The 16,899-nt window shown below is 38.5% G+C and overlaps 1 long non-coding RNA gene across 1 annotated transcript in view; it reads right to left on the bottom strand.

Annotated features, from left to right (window-relative positions):
- Nucleotides 1-9,233: 9,233 nt before the first annotated feature.
- The window catches only part of LOC120435295, a 57,875-nt gene continuing 50,209 nt past the window's right edge, over nucleotides 9,234-16,899 (bottom strand). Inside the window, exon 3 of the long non-coding RNA XR_005609625.1 lies at nucleotides 9,234-9,291. This is a non-coding gene — a long non-coding RNA (uncharacterized LOC120435295). The remainder of the gene's footprint in view (nucleotides 9,292-16,899) is intronic.

The raw sequence follows: 16,899 nt of genomic DNA, 5'->3' as shown, positions 1-16,899 counted from the left end.
TAGTGGGCATCCCAGGCTCTGGTTGCCTAACCTTTTAACGTATTTATCCCTCTGCCATATGTGATTCAGCAACTCTCACCGGTAGTCGCTTCAGTCACTCGGCTCAAAGTTGGACTCGCATGCTTAGCGTTGGCAGAACTGAGTCGCCCGTCGTTATTTGAAGTTGTCGAATGTCACCGTCTTTCTATGATTCGTGGTTGCCATGTAGTAGCAAATCCTTTCATGTGTGGACGCCCCTTAAAAACTGATGGTAGCTAACAACCTAACATATTATTTTATGAGACATTAACATTACATGTGTTGTGTTGTGTTGCCATTCGTGCCGTGCTTGATCTCAGGAAACACCCTGTCTAAATTTAGAAACAATGCAAATAAATTCATCATGGTGCAAATGTACTAGTGTAAGTATCCAAATTTAAGGAGTGTCTGTCATACAGCACATATATTGAAATTACTAAGGGTCAGTTTAAATTGAAAACATTTTATACATGAGCAAAATGAAGAAAATTGGAGGATTGAATGTAAACTTCTTTTTGACTACATTAGTAATTAATATCATTAACCGGGTTATTTCAGGGTTGTGCATGACTACTGCAGTTATGTTGTGTCTGTGTTTATTTCTATTCTAACAAAAAGAGTAATTCAGGGCAAGTCTTCTTTCTGTTTTGACTAAGGCTTCTACATATTTCAGCTGTTACCCAGAAGAAAATAGAACGATGACAGGAAAAGCTATACAAAGAATCAACAAAGTTTAATGCAATAGCTTCATTATTTAACACGATGCTATCAAAACTGAGGCTGATAAGGCACTATAAATATTCTACAGCGCTTTAAGCTGTTTAGAAGCGCTACAACTGGCCTTATTTATACTATCTACTCTATTATTTGTAGTGTGTCCAGAACCCCCGCACCCACCCACCCACTCTACAAGCCTGCAGTCAGGCCCCGTTCTCAGGGCTATCAGAAACCAGCCACTTGTTCAGCACCTGACTAATACCCACTATAATGTCACTTCTATATTTGTATCCTGCTAATCTGCTCCCAGGCTCCAATCTTTTCCACTTTCTTGCAAATTTATCACTAGACTGAAAGACTGCTGCCAGATCCTAAGTGCCTCACCCTTTTAAATTAAATAGTGGCATTTGTGATAAAGCCACTAAATTCCTTATCTAGCTGACCTGAAGAGTCTTTCAAGGCAAAGTGTCACTTTTCCTAAACTGGAGCACTTGTGACGCCATACACCCCACCCTATCCAACTGCCACACAAACGCAGACACGCAGGCAAGCACACACCCATGGACTGTCAGTTTTCTTGTCCTTTTCAAGGACAGGATTGGGAACAAAACACAAGTGAGGCTTGTTGGGGAACAGACAAGTGCTTTTACAAACGTATCTATAAATAGGCAGGTTGTGGTTGTTTTCATTTACAATGTAAATGTAGTTTACCTTCTTAACTAAGCTGTCTTGTTCTTATGGTAACTAATCCGTAACTGGAATAACAGTTTTGAGGCTTGACTATCATGTGACCAAAGAGCAAACTTAAACCATAATATTCTTAAATAGACAGTAACAGAGGTGTGGAGGACATGTTCCCAATATTCTGTCACTTCCAAGATATTACAGCTATAGAATAATATAGAAATGATTAAGATACATAAGTTATCCAGTTACTCTGAGGCAGTAACGTGTGTCTGTGTATGCCGAGCATATTCAAAGCCCCACATATTTTTACCTTAACTAATTCAACTAAACCCATCTTAAACTATGCAAAACCTTCTTAATTGGTCTCAGAGAAGAAGTCACGGCCAGCAGCTCCAACTTAGGTTATCTTGTCCTGTGCCTGGACTCAAAGAAACACTCGCCTTGTCAATAAATTTTTGTACACTTCCTTCCCATTGTGGATTCATGACCTAATAAGGCACTGTCTGAATTCTGGGGTTATTTTGAGTTTGTGTGATAATGCTCACTCTAACTTTGTCCCTCTTTAGAGATTCTAACAGGAGGCAGCCAGGAACTTTCAGATGATGGCAGTTTGATCAGATAAAGGAGAGAGCTTAAGGTCTTTTTTTAAAAACTATGTTTAATAAAACTACAAATAATCATAAAATTGACATCAACTATACTAATTATACTCAGAATAGTATTAGTAAGTAGGTGGCAGCTACACAAATATAACAGGACAGAATAATCAAAGAAAATAATCCAGAGTGCTTTCATTGTTTTCACCAGCAGTGCTGCTGTTTTCATGCATACATGTTTTTTGGCCTTTTCTCGTGTTTCTAATCTGTTTTTGATAGGGTGAGATGTGACTTCCTATCCAAGCCGCTTCTATTGTTTTCCTGCGTTTTTAGAGGAATGAGGCTAAAAACAAACTGTTCCTATGTAGAAGGTCAAACAACATTGTTATGAAACGAAGAAAATGAGACTAAAGGTAAAAGCGCACGACCAACAGGGCATTCCTGTTCCAGAGCCAGGACCTGTAAACACCACTTTGTTGATCTGTAATTAAGAGGAAGAAAATCTTCACTTTAGCACTGTGGGCTTCTCGCAGTGATACTTCCTCTTAGTCTCAGTCTCTTGTGTTTATTTATCAGTTTCTAAAACTGTACGCTGAAGGACTCCTTGATTATTTAGACAAGACACAGGAGTATTTCCTGGGCCAACAGAGTGAAATCTCTGATGCAGGGCTCCAAGCAGGCAGCTTGCTTAATACTTGACCCATGACCTCTCCTGGGTAATAATGCCTCTGTATCTATCCTCACACACGTAGCGGCACAGAACAATCACACATTCAGATGCCTGGAGAGGTTTCACAAAGCCGAGAGAAACGTAGTCGAAAAAGTTCCTATTTCTAGCGACTCTTATGATTTTTTAGGTCATACTTGATCAAAAGCTTTCATTTATAATGTCGAAATATTAATATATTGAATAAAGAGAGCATTAACTTTGGGAACACTATACATCTCCCATCCAAAAGTCACTGATCTTTGGAAAATGTTTTGCCCTTCTTTCCTTTCACCAGAACAGAGCCACAGGAAATCAGCTTTTAGCACTTTAAGCAGCACTTCCAGACATCTAGATTGCCCTCTGTTTAACATCTCTGGCATTTTCCATTTTCTTCACATTTTTTTACACTACACACATTCACCCCCACAGCTGTTCCTCCCTTTAGTCATACTCACTTCACACAATTCAGAAAATCTGCCATAAAGTCAAGCAACTGCAAGCTGAGAACTGCTCGCAAAAATAAAGGGCTCTCAGAATAGATAAATAAAATCTCTGTTATCCAGCTGCCCTCCCTAAATCACTCTCAAACCCTTCAACAAGTGGTCACAAGCCGGGGCAAAACAGACTCTTTCAATAGCACATGACAACCACAAAAGAGGATTCTGTTAGATTCCAAAACTGATTGCTTAAGTTTTACAAGTAAAAACTGGGCTGATTCTGTATCTTTGAACATAATTACAGTATGTCCTTGTATCATCCTTCCTGTTGGTAAAGTAACCGCTTAGTGCCCTGCATACATTCCTGGGAATAAAAAAAAGAGAGCATTCTGAAAGAAGGGAAGTGGGAGGTTTGTCAGGCTTATTTTCAGTCAATATTTTAGGACTTTGGCTTTTGTGAGAGAGGAAACTGGCTGTGAACACCCATAAGCAGAAAGTCACACTTTCCCCACATTTCACATATCCTCCACGGTATAGATGCTCATATGGACGGAAGTTACAAGAGGTTAAGAACGGTAATAGCCTGATTGTTTTCTTTTCCACTTTTCTTAAGCGAGACTAAATCCCACAGATACACGGCCTGCCAAACTGACCGTGTTTTTACTGTTTTGGCACTCGGATTTCTGCAGAGCAGCCTCAAACACAAATTCATCTCCGAAGGCCCAAACATTCGCTTGCAGCCGCAGCACAGCACAGCATAATTTGCCAGAAATACTCTACATGTGCTGCTCTGAGCTGACCAGATTTTCAACCAGCTGCTAATATTACACCATTTCAGCTTTTCTGGCGATTGATCAAATAAGCTCAGAACACTTACAGCGCAGAATAATGGAATTGCTTTGAGTGAAATTCAAACGGCTTTCAAGTAAAATGCCTACTTTATTGCACTCGCTCAGTCTTTCAACAATACTTAAGGATTATCTTTTCATAAGGGTGTCAAAGCTTCTCAAATGTTAAAAGAGGTTTCACAGAAACGCTTTCTATTATGAAACATGGTTCAAATAAAGCCAAAATACCCACTTCTTCACTTCTGTTAAGGTGTTTGTGACCAGGCACACAGCATACACAGAAGCCACTGCACAAGCACTGGTCCCTGTGATTTAATACAGCTAACAGTGGTCAGACTCACCAAGACAATAAATCCACAGTCAGCCAAGGGATGGTCTCAAAAATCCCTACAATAAGGCTACAGATAAATGCCATTTTGTGCTGACTGCATTGTCTGCTTGCCTCTATTCTGGTAATCTGTGTGCTACATGCTCTTGGTCACCTTGACTTTGGTTGCCATAGTGCTCAACACAAACATATCCCCACCCAGAAATACACCAAATAAGGCTTGGGGGAAAATCTCATAATCAGACGGCACAGAGGGAGAGGCAGATATAACCTTAAATATATTGTAAACAGGTCAAAGCTATTCCTTTGTGTACATATCCTGTGCATGCAAGAGGTTACCGGTGACACACACGCACACAGTCTGGCTAATTAGTATACAACAATAATTGTCCTAAGCTCAGCTATTGTTGACTCAAAGAAAATGATAATTGCACGGGCATCAACAAAAAATAAATTGAAGTTCTTTAGAAGAGAGAGGTCTTTGAGGACAAGTCTGTTTGTACCAAAAATGACCTTTAAACACCTTCCTCCAACACAGAGGAATCAGGCTACAAGAAGGCAGCCATCCTGTCTAGCTGTCGACCCCGGCAGATGTGAGTTCTGAAGAGTTCAAAAGAATTCTGCATGGGGGCACCGCCATTTACATAATCCTCCAGATATATTCCCCTGCAACCTAATCAAATTATTCACAAGTCTAGCCCCTAACTATGTAGACCATGCGATACACAGCCTTTCCATTACCAGCCTCTGTGTCTTAATCATATCGAAACAACCAATGTCACTTTTCCCTTTAGAATGGCCAACAGACACAGCAAACAAAGCATGACTGTGTCTGACACACAAAGATTTCAGACAAACAACATCCTTCCCCCCGTTGTCCACTTTGTTTGGCGTTTCTTATTGTCCTGGGATTTTATTTACTTTTGAAGAACAGAGTGCACCAAGAGAAAGAGAATTTTATCACTGGAAGTACACAATCTTAAGACAATAGCACATTATGTTCAAATGATGCTTTCAAGGGAAGTTAGCTGTTGGAGTAATTAGCAGGGCAGAGTCGGAGCTATTGAGTATAACTTTGAAAGACAACTGCAGATGACACGAGGGATTTTGATAATCACGGGGTTGGGTCCCTCAAGGCCTAATCCGAAAAGGAGATAAAAACAGAAGTGCTGATTCAAATGCAAGTATGATTTATGCAGAAATGTCGAGCTCGAAAATATGGTTCTTTACATTGTGCAATTGCTTATACCATTTGTGGTACATTCCAGCTTTCCGGACTGGTTGTACCACTTCTGTTTTGCGGTGCAGTGCAAAAGAAAGAACATTTAATGTCCTACAAATGAATAAAGTCGCTCCAATATCAGATTTGAATCCATGATGACATTAAGTGACATGATATACGATGAAAGAGCTCTACTGTTTAATGCAATTTGTTTGTTTGTTTGTGTGTGTGGGTGCGTGTGTGCGTGCAGAACAGTCAGGAGACACCTCTGGGCACAATTCAGTTCAATTACAGTAATACCAAGTTGTATGAGTCCACTAATGAATCAAGTTACGGCTAACATCCATGTTTTTCCAGACTCACAAGTTATATAGTGTGTGGCTTTACATGTCAACAAAAGTAGACAACAAGCATGAATGCTTCACAAACATCTCTAACCCAGCAACATAGTCCAGCTAGTCAAAACTGCCATTTGTTTCAGTTAGAATAATTACTAGAAAAGTGTCCGTGCAGACTTCAAGTTGTATAGACAAAAGTATCGGGCCACCTACACATTACACCAGGGGTGGGGAAGTCCAGGCCTCAAGGTCCGGTGTCCTGCAGGTTTTAGATCTCACCCTGGGTCAACACACCTGAATCAAATGATTAGTTCATTACCAGGCTTCTGGAGAATTTCAAGGGATGGTGAGGAGGTAATTTAGCCATTTAAATCAGCAGTTCTTGGATCAAGGACACGTCTAAAACCTGCAGGATACCGGGCTGGAGTCCCCCAACCCCTGCATTTCACCTACAGGAGCATGAAGCTCCCAGTGCACTGTTTTTGTGTTGATGTTAATGCCAGAGGAGGTTTGGAGCTCTGCAGCGACTGAGTCACCGTAACTGTTATGCACTACTACTACGCCTCAGCCCTCAGTGACCCGCTGTGTAACTTTACGTGGTCTGCCACTTCGCGGCTGAGTTCCTGTGGTTCCTAAACACTTCCACTTTGCAGAAATACCACTTACAGTTGATGGCGGAATATCTAGGAGGGAAGAAGTCTCACAAACTGACTTCTTGAAATGGTGACATCCTATCACAGGACCACATTCAAATTCAGCGAGTTCTATCGAACAATCCATTCCTTCACAAATGTTCATAAAGGTGGACTGCATTTCCATGTACTTAATTTTATACCCCTGTGCCAAGGAGATTGAAAATACCCTTCAAAGAGTAAGACAGAAAGGTCCAATACTTTGCCCATTTAGAGGATTTTGGATGTAAAATGTGATAATATTTGAATTTTTATCACATTAGAAAAATGTGATAAAAAATGTGACATGTTTTGTCATTTTTCAACCAACAAAGTCAAATGAGTTTATCCTCAAGTTCAAGCTAATATTTATGTCATATTTGAATTCAAAATTTCCTCAGAGCGTTCCAGAGAAATGTCCAGTCTATTCTCTGGGAAAATACTACGTGACATTTCATCCGAATTCACTAAAAGGCATCAGTATTTTAGGCACACACAGTCCTATGCAAATTTAGAAAACCAAACTGACGAGTTTGCTTTCTCACGCGAGGTAAGCCCTCTCTGGACATCAACAACTTTTAGGAAGTTAAAGCAAAAGTGTTAAAATTAGCCGAAGCTGTTGCCAATGCTCAGCACGGGTATGTTTCATGGCTTCCCATATCACAAAATGTTACTGGAAGTCTTCCAGTAACAGCCACTTCAACTGCTTGATGAACCCAGGCAACCACTGACATGATAAAGTCATGGAGATAATTTACCCATCATTTCCTGCTTGTTTCTGACTGCATGTCTGATTTCTAATATGACATAACTCCACATCTAACCACAGAGACTGAATTTCTATATGTTCATTTTGTGGTTGTATTAGTGCGACCTCTAGATAAACCTCCAATAAATGCAACCAATCAGTCACTGTCTGGAGCTCTGTATGATTTCCATGTTGCAGGAGGCACAGATAATTTTCCTTGTCTTGTTTTTTAAATCAAATTTGCTTTTTCAGTTCAATAACACAAAAACTGCAACATTACAAAAAAGTTTCTCCTGTTCCAAAACCATAACACACATGATCTCGTTGCTCCTTTACCGCATCTGGCTTAGCATTGTTTGAGGCTGAGAAACATCATCCCATTGTTAATCAGCCTGTTTTTGCTTTGTGTACGATATGCTGCCAGGGGGTAAAGGGTTAATGGATCAGCCAAAGTTTACATCCCATATGCGGTCAATTTTCAATGACTTCTTTTCCCACATTGAAATAAACTATTTTATGTCTCCAAATATGCAGATCATTTTGCTTAATGAAAGATGCTTGACGTCTCAGATCCAATTAATATGCAAATGTAAGTGAGGATTTATTTGTGACATTCTGTATGGGTGAGAGAAAACAAAAAGGCTTCTTAACAGTAACACTAATTGCTGTGACTGATTGTCACATATCATCATTCACTCTGAATCTTCTAAATACCAAAATTCTGATAAAAATTCTCACATGCACGTGGTTAGATATATTCATTTTTCTTTGTTTATTGGTTTGTTATTGCTCTACAGTGCACTGCGTCTTGTTTTGGCATGTTGACAGGGGATGCTTAACCAACCAACAATCTCTTACCCTCTGCAGTCTACATAAAATAAATAAATAAATACGTTCAACACATAAATAATCTTTAACTTGCGTTGAGTTTAATGTTAATTTTTTCATTTAATGTTATAAATTAAATCAATTTGATTTTTATGTAAGAGCTGTGAACACGTGCAGTACGTTCAAGTAGAGAACGGCGCATTTTTGGTGTATTTTGATTTTTACGACGCACCGTACATTGGACAACAAATTAAAATGCGTTAAGACTACGGCTACTGTGGTTCCTTCATCTGATTACTCATTACTGCTTTGTAAAACAATACTGTGAAAAGGCTGTACTAGCACAGATGTCACATATACAGACTTTATGGCTTTCACACATCCAATCTCTATTCCCACTGTATGAAAAGCCAGACTCATGCAATTCATCTTTGATGTGGAAAAACCTTCAATCAGTGATGTATTTATCACTGTAAAATAAAATCAATAATGTAACTCAACTATTAAAATCCTTTAATGGATGGAGCAATATACTTAGCTGTTTGCATCATCCTCAAGCTTTAATGCCAGAGGCACTATAGAGAATAGAACTTGCATTTCAAGAACCGTAAAGCGTGAATGACACCTATTGTTACATATTGCTTTAATGTACAGTAAATATTAAACTGACAAATTTGTCCTATACAGGACTTTTAAACCAGTGAGCGCTCATCCAGAAATACATTTGTATAACACACGGTAACTGATTTCTTAAACATAACAGAAAATTATGTCTGTGTTCATTGCTTTAATGAACAGAAAACCAAATAATATATAAGTGCATCTCTGTTTTGTTTTTTTTTTAAAGTACAATGATTTAGTGCACTCTGATCGAGAAACACATCCGGGGCTGTAAAAACAACAATCAGCCACTTTGGATTAGAAGCCCATATGTCCTTTAACAACCAAAAAAAAAGATGCTGACGAGCAATAAGGTAGGCAAAATAAAATGATCCACTGACATTGCCTCTAATGCTTTTAATCTTCTGGTGATATCTTTATAGCTTGCTACGTTGCTTTGTAAGGCAAACAAACCTCCCTGTCTGGCGCGGTGTTAGTTCAAAGGACAGCTCTTGGATCCAGATTTTTTGAGTAGCTGCTTCACCTGTTACATGGAAATGAAGGTTCTTTGGTATATTTTTAACTCCAGTTTTAGGCTCAGTGAAGAAAATTCAGCTTAGTTTTGCAATTGTTTGGGATTTTATCAAGTTTAGTGAAAACATACAGATCTGGCTAATTGGGCAAAATATATTAGTTTAAAAGATTGTTGTTTGAAATCTGGCGACAGTGCCAAAAATGTCTCAGTCGTTGTGTGCTAAGTGATTCAAAATGCTACAAACTGCCTGAATGATAAAAGTGACGGGAGAACAGAAGTTGGAATTCCATCCAACAGACTTTATTAATGTATCCTGAAATGTGGGAGTTTGCTAATGTGTCACATTAATCCAAACTTAATGCTGATACCCTTTTAGCATTTGGTCATTTATAGTTTTTTGTAAACAAAAATGTTGTTTCGGTTTGTTCGCTTCCTTTTAATCCGAGCACTTTTCCCCAAAAGTATTTCAAGTATGAAGCAATTTCAAGTATCACGTTGCAAATTCCTTATCCTGCTTCCGGAAGAGGGAAAGTAACATTAGATACTCTGGCCTACAAATCAGCGAAATAACTGTACTGCACGGTACACATCCGCCACTATAGATAGGCCAAGCATATTCATACCCAAAGCTTAACAAGACTCTGCAAAGTCTTGAGCAAACGTATTGCCTGTGTCTGAATCTGTCAGTGTTTGTGTGTGCACTTGATGTCTGTTTGCATGCCGACCTAGCCTCAGATTGCTGTTTGAGGATGTAATTGCTCTGCTCCTCTCCTCCTCGGAGTGGCCCAGGATGGATCTGCGCGGGCTGTTTAGCAGTCAATGGCCGGTGCAGATTGTAAACAGATCTCCCATGAATTGCGGGTTTAGCGGTTTTGTGAGTCTCTAAACAAGGTTCTACCGATAACGCCATTCTCTCCCTGACAAAATCAGCCACTTTGCTGCAAGGGTGTGATTTGAGAGGTGCCAGTCAATGTGATTGACACTATTAATCCCCCACAGGAGCGAAGAGGTGGAGAAAACAAACCATGCCCTTATAGAAAACATGTCCCTGTTTAAATCCTACTTTGGGTAAATATTTCACCTATCCATCTAACTGTGCAGAAGAGTCAAGCATGCCCTGGTAGGTGGGAAAGAGTTTCAACTGCATTGCTGACTAAACCTATGTTTAAAAGAAACAAACAGACAAAAAAAGTTGCAATCTTAGCATAAGTAACAACTGAACACCCTCACACACATACATACACATACACAAGCCCAGTATCTTAAATGATCTGCACAAAACCTATGAGAAGAATATCCAGCGTGTGCTTTCTAGCTCACAAGCTCATGCATGAAACTTAAAACTGAAATGTGAGTGTTTCTCTTTGCTTTCCAAAATCACTCTTGATTTGTATGCTGTCGTCCTGATTAAGACCTGAGACAGTTGCACAGCCCTGACATACAAAGCACACTGTGGCTTTTCAATTATAAATTAAGCTCTGCTGGCCAGTAGGAAAGCAAGTCATCAAGCATTAAGCACACATATTAATTTTCAAAGAACTAGTGGTAATGGGAACATCTTGGAGACAGTGGCGATGACTTGTCTGAAGCTGACAGGACACTCATATTAAATACTTAACCATAGTGGGCGAAAAAATCCTTTTGTAGACAGTTTTTAAACATGCATGCACCCTTACCCATAATGTACAGTGTCAGTGCGAGAAAGTATTCAACGTGACGTCACGAGTCAACCCATGTCTAAAAACCGAACCGCTGATGGAAAATTTTAATTTCATGGGAAACGCTGCGGGAGCTACGATAAGACTAATAACAGAAGGGAGACAAACACTGCAGAGTCCACCGTGCAGTTTGCAAAGCTTTTTGTTTCCGTGATGTGTTTGACGAAAGTACAGAAAAAAAAAAAATCACTAATGAAAATTACAATTGCAATTACAGGCCAAACTCTTTGATGTAATCTGGATTGCTTTCAATTATATCATAATATTTCAGCAATTAAATCAAGTATCTTTACAAAAGGCAAAGTGGCCTTCTGGACAGATTTTAATGTCCCCAGTTCCAGTTAAAACTATAATTCAATAAATAAAGAGGTCCTAGTCACAACAAGCGGTAAAATGTGATACGGGAAATCTGAAAATGCCAGCAAACTTTTTTTTCTAACTTAAGGGGACTAATCATTTAATTAACCAGAGAAAAATCAATCACCGGATCTGAAACAGCAGCAATTTTTGTTCACCAGTCGACCTGTATGATGGGCTAAAAGAATATATGCACTGCGCCAGACTATATGTGCTGTCTGTACATGTGCAAACAAGCCTAGCTGTGAAGTTACCCAGTGCAGTACAAGCAGAACCACGTGTTTGCTGTTCTGTCCATCTGTCCATATTGTAAACAATAACTGTGACTTTTAGACTTTTACCAAAGTATAAACATGCTGTGCAAAAAGCAAAAATGGTACCGAGAGCTTCCTGAGTTTAAGCACTGTCTAATGATAGAGTTATTCTATATTAAACACATTCAGCAGTCGCATAATTCCAGTAAAGGAACAAAGCTGAAGCAAGCGCACGCGCTCTATCATTTTTTTCCTAACAAACGATGTAAAAATGGTCCATTATAACGAGGAACAAAGAGGATAGACCCCATGTTACAGCCAACCCCTCACTGATGCCCTAGTGACTCGGCCAGCCACTCTCCCAAGGCCTACTCCTTGATTAAATGCATAATCCACTACTCCCCATCCCCAATGATTTAGTGTGCCTTTAAATCAGCTTGCGCACACATAAAAACCTCAAATAAAAATCACCAAGAAAAACCATTGCACTCTAACTGTTCTATTAAAATGATACCCAGCCCAGCCTTTCTTCTCTGCAATAGCGTTTATTCCACATGAATGCATATCTTCATTTTTTTCATAGGTATGCATATAAAATATTTAAAGTTTAAAATGTCACAGTTGAAACATCAAATGCGGGAGTCTCTTATTAATCAGCAAGGATTGAGGTTCTCTTTTAAGGTTATAACCCTTTGAAAGAGCAAAAATTACATTTTTGACCTTGAAGATGAGACAAACTCATAAACGTAAAATAATTTGCAGTTTAAAGGGGAAAGAGATATCGGTTACCTCAGCCAGCAGTGCTCTGGGTTGTCAGGGGAAGACCAAACAAGTCTCATTTTCATATTTACATCCAAGCTGTTGAGATTAATTTGAAATCACATCAAGAAAAAAAAGAAAAGAAACAAAACTCAGAGAAAACATCAAAAGGGCCAACTGTCAAAGTTTCAAATCCACGGGGCCCTAGCTATCTCCAGCGTGTGAAACGCAGACTTTTTTCTTGCAGTTTTATTAAATGGTGCATGACATTTTCATTACTCAAGGAAATTAAATTGACTAATTTTCTTACAAGCCCTGTACGTCTGCTATTTTAGGGAGGTGCACAGAAGAGAGCAATTGTTTCAACACCTACACAAAAGAAATGCAAACACGGATGAGCTCAGAGAAGAAAAGTGATTTCAAAGCTTTTAATGAGGAACTTTAGGGTTTTGCTCCTTTTCTTAAAACTGGGTTTTGATCACATCCCCAAGTGCTGATTACTGTTTGTTCATTCATTTTAGAGCCATGTACAGCACGGCGCGCTACAAACTGGAGCCTCCATTTTTCAATATATTGACTTTGAAACAAATTACAGCTTTCCAAAAATAAAAATTAAAAATTAAATATGATGCATTAAAAAATCCAGGTCGAGGTTTGAACAAGTGAGAACACACATTTACTTGAATAGGCTGGAGACTTAAATAACAACACGCTGCCATATTTATATATTATACATGAGGATAAAATGATACATCTCAATGTAACTGTAAAGGTGAAACCTTTAACCCGTGGATACAGACTTTAACCAGAATTTGTGCTCATAATCCAAAAACAAGCCATTTGTTTTGTTAACACACAAACATATTCATCATCAAAATCATAACAATCATCATCAAACATGGTGTCACACTAAAGCACGGTTGGGGAGATGGCTCCAGTTAAGTATTAAAGATTTAATCCATAAAGAGCGACGCTTTGCTCAAACACGGCGAGGACGGCTGAGGAAAATATGGAGTCAGCCAGGACCTCGACATTGCCTCTTCTCTGGAGATGAAAAGGCTGATTACCTTCACCTCTCAGGGGTGTAAGCCACATGGCTGACAACATCATTGGAAAATAGACTACTGAGCTCCTCTGGGCCCTATAACAGCTTACATTTAATGTGGGGGGAAAATTCACACTAAAAAGGAGTTGACACCACAGCCATACTCTCATATTGTTGAATGCGTTATGAAGGAAGCCACTTATTTCTTGATGCTGGTTGTGAAACAGTGATGGCTGGAAAGGGATTTTAAAGACTGTGTAGATAATATACACAGTCGGGCGGGAGTTAAAAAGTGCAGTTTGAGTAATGCAGATTGCTCTCACTTACTTAAGCTGCATTTCTCCATTCATCTGGAAGATTTTTCCTCATAGAAAGAAAATTCACATTAAAGTTGACCTCAAGCGCTCATCTCGCAGCGGAGCCGTCCTGTGAAAGAATCTACAAAGACAAATTTGCTGATTTCCAAAAAGTATTTGCTTAATTTTAAACACAATAGCCGCTGTTCAAAGACGGAACGAGCGAAAACGAAAAAGTTGAAGCCAGAAAAATAATTCAAACCAAACGAGCGACTGTTTTTTATGTTCTCCACAGTGTTTCAGTGACACATTTTGAGTGCCATTGGATAAAAAAAAATGACAATTTAAAAATGATATCCCAGTAATCCTCTGATGAATAAGCTGGAACCCTCTGTGTGACCTCTGTGTTCATCAACAGCAACCACAATTTAGTGGCTGCCTGAACTCTATTTCAAAGGTTACTGAATTAACTTAAAATTACTTACAATGCTATTAAAATGCTGAGCTCTTTTGTTGTGGCTGTAAATTAATTTAAAACCTCAGCAATTTGAAATATTCTGAGACATGTCAGGCGAAGAAAAAAAGAAAAAGAATGGCAGAAGTTGGGCTTTCTCAATGCTTTTGGCTTGGCAAATGCTTGTCTTGAATGATGAGAAAAAGAAATTGGGCTTAACTAGAAACATATGGTATTCCACTGGAGAGGAAGCCTTCGTAAGAGGATCATGGCTGCGTAATAAAAGGAGACAGGAAAAGGGCACGTGTGGCGGTTTGGGTTGATGGGGAGTTTTTTTAAGGCGAGCTGGAGCCAAAGTCTTTTTTTGAAAGCTGCATTGGTGTCCTACTCAAACCCTCTTGATCAGGACACAGAAAACTGAATTAATAACAGAACACTGCAATACAGACAGAGACCTGGACGCTCGCAGGAAAGCGGACAATGACAGTTATCCGTGGAAAAGCCAGGCGGTTACACAGAATAGTCAATTCAAAATTTGATCTTTTTTAATTTTCTAATTAAAAACAGTCACACTGGATGTAATGTTTGTACCATATGCATTTTTTTTTTAAAATTAGGATTTAAATGAATCTTGCTGATGTCGTCTCTATGTTCTATTTAATTGCCTTACCTTTAAAAAATGTTGGTGAAACAAATAAACACAGTGACAATATTTTTTAATGTCCGATCTAATCCCAAGCATTTTCTGGCATTAAATGTTTTTGGCTTTGACTTTTTTGTAGCAGCCTGAAAGAAGTTAAAGGCCATTACAATCACAAATATCACAAATTATTTAAATCTTGTGTACCTAAAAACTGCAATTAATGGAAAGTCCACTTGAGGCTGGCTCCAACAGTGAATCGATCCCCCCTCATGACAACTGTAATGAGGATGAACTCTTATAAAACACACCCCTTTAAATTATATTTAAAGTCATATGTAGCTGAATGGTTTCGCCTTCAGTTGTAGTAAAAGAAACAAAGAATTCTGCTGTTTAGTTTCTTCTAGAAGTTCGCTTAAATTTAATTCACATAAATTTTCAATATTACATAAAATTATCACTGGCATGTACTGAATGGGTGAAATCACCCATTGTTTTGTGAAGCTCCATTTTGAAGCATTGGATGTAGTTAGAGGCGGGTCTGACTGAAATTGCACTCTCATTGGCTACTGACTTGTGACTGACAACTAGGCAAGTGAGCATAGGGTTTCATACCACAGCAAATTCTCCGTTTTGGTATGATGAAGATTTATAAAACAGATATAATTTTTTTTACTCAGTGTGACCCAAAATGAGTGACTGAGTCCATAAACTCAGCAGGAGAGTATTTACAGCAGTCATCACAGGAAGCCGTTTTCCCATAAACTTCTATATGACCAGAAGTGTTTCTCCAATTACAACTATCACCATCTGATGGACTTTTAATAGCAAGCAGGTTTAAGGCAGTTCAGCACTAATGTAAATTTTCAACTCAGAAGCTTAAATTTATGTTTTATACTCTCTATGAAAAGTGTTAACCTCATTCTCCAACATCTAAATAAAAAAATAAAAAAAATTAATATAAAAAGTATACGGTTAGAGTCTATGGTTAGTCCACTAGCCAATAGGTGAATCCACAGTGGCTACACTAACAAAAGATTTTTCCTTAGCCTTTTGGATTATCAAAGAAAAAGTTTATGATACTGACACATTTTGTTCAGCAACAAAATCTTCTCAAACTGACACCATCTTTAACCACAAATTAAATTCCTATTGCGGTATGAACAACCTACACCAAGATCACATGGCCTCAGTGTCACAACCACAAAACTCATGTTTGGTAAAAACAGGAAAAGACCAAAAGGTAATAACTCATTTCTAGACTTTTCATTCCACTCTTTAAACATCTGTTAACCATTTGTGTTTCTGCCTTAACCACTGTTAAACCTACAAATAATTCATTAGTGGCAAATTTGGACACAGTGTTATGGTATTTCTATATATTAGTTTATACTAGCAAAAAAACACCCTAATGTTGGTTTTTGCCAGACCTGTGGCACTTAAAATTCTTCATTCTGTGAATTGGTCGTAATATATGGAAAAATCCAAATAACTGGGATTTATAACCTTTTTAAAAACATAATTGTATGTGTGAAGATGTTCATGCAGTTTTGTTCATGGCCATTAAAGAGCCCATGGGGTAGATACAGACATAAACAAACCTATGCTGCAATCATTATATTAAGATATGTTATTGACAATAACAAAAGTCACAATGTCTCAATCTTAATTCCCAAATACACCCAAGCCTTATGCTGCTCTGTTTTTTTTCCATACGTTGAGAAATTCCAGTTTGTCCAGTGTCATATAATTAGTTTGTCTTTGATGTCAAAACTCCACAACTGGACACATATTTCTGTAAACAGCCATGGCTGTTTTAATGATTAATATCAGTCATGTTGCACTACCATGTAAATATCAACAAAAACCTTCATTAGTAGGTCAGTAGCTAAAGGGTCTTAGGCTTTTAGCTTACTGGTGTCTAGTTTGTAGTACTCAGCACTGGGGCATATGTCTGTGCTGTAATCACAACAACAATCTTTTACAGATTGCCCATAATTAGAAAAGCTCCTCTCCAAACCAGCTCCATGTTAAGAGCATGATTGCAGCCAAATTGAGCAGTAATTTGTATGATGTCGATGTGTGCTGTGTGAG

This window comes from Oreochromis aureus, linkage group 20 (genome assembly GCF_013358895.1).
Source record: "Oreochromis aureus strain Israel breed Guangdong linkage group 20, ZZ_aureus, whole genome shotgun sequence".
Classification (NCBI taxonomy): domain Eukaryota; kingdom Metazoa; phylum Chordata; class Actinopteri; order Cichliformes; family Cichlidae; genus Oreochromis; species Oreochromis aureus.
The sequence above is the reverse complement of the archived record's forward strand: the minus strand, read 5'-3'. Positions and strand labels throughout refer to the sequence as shown.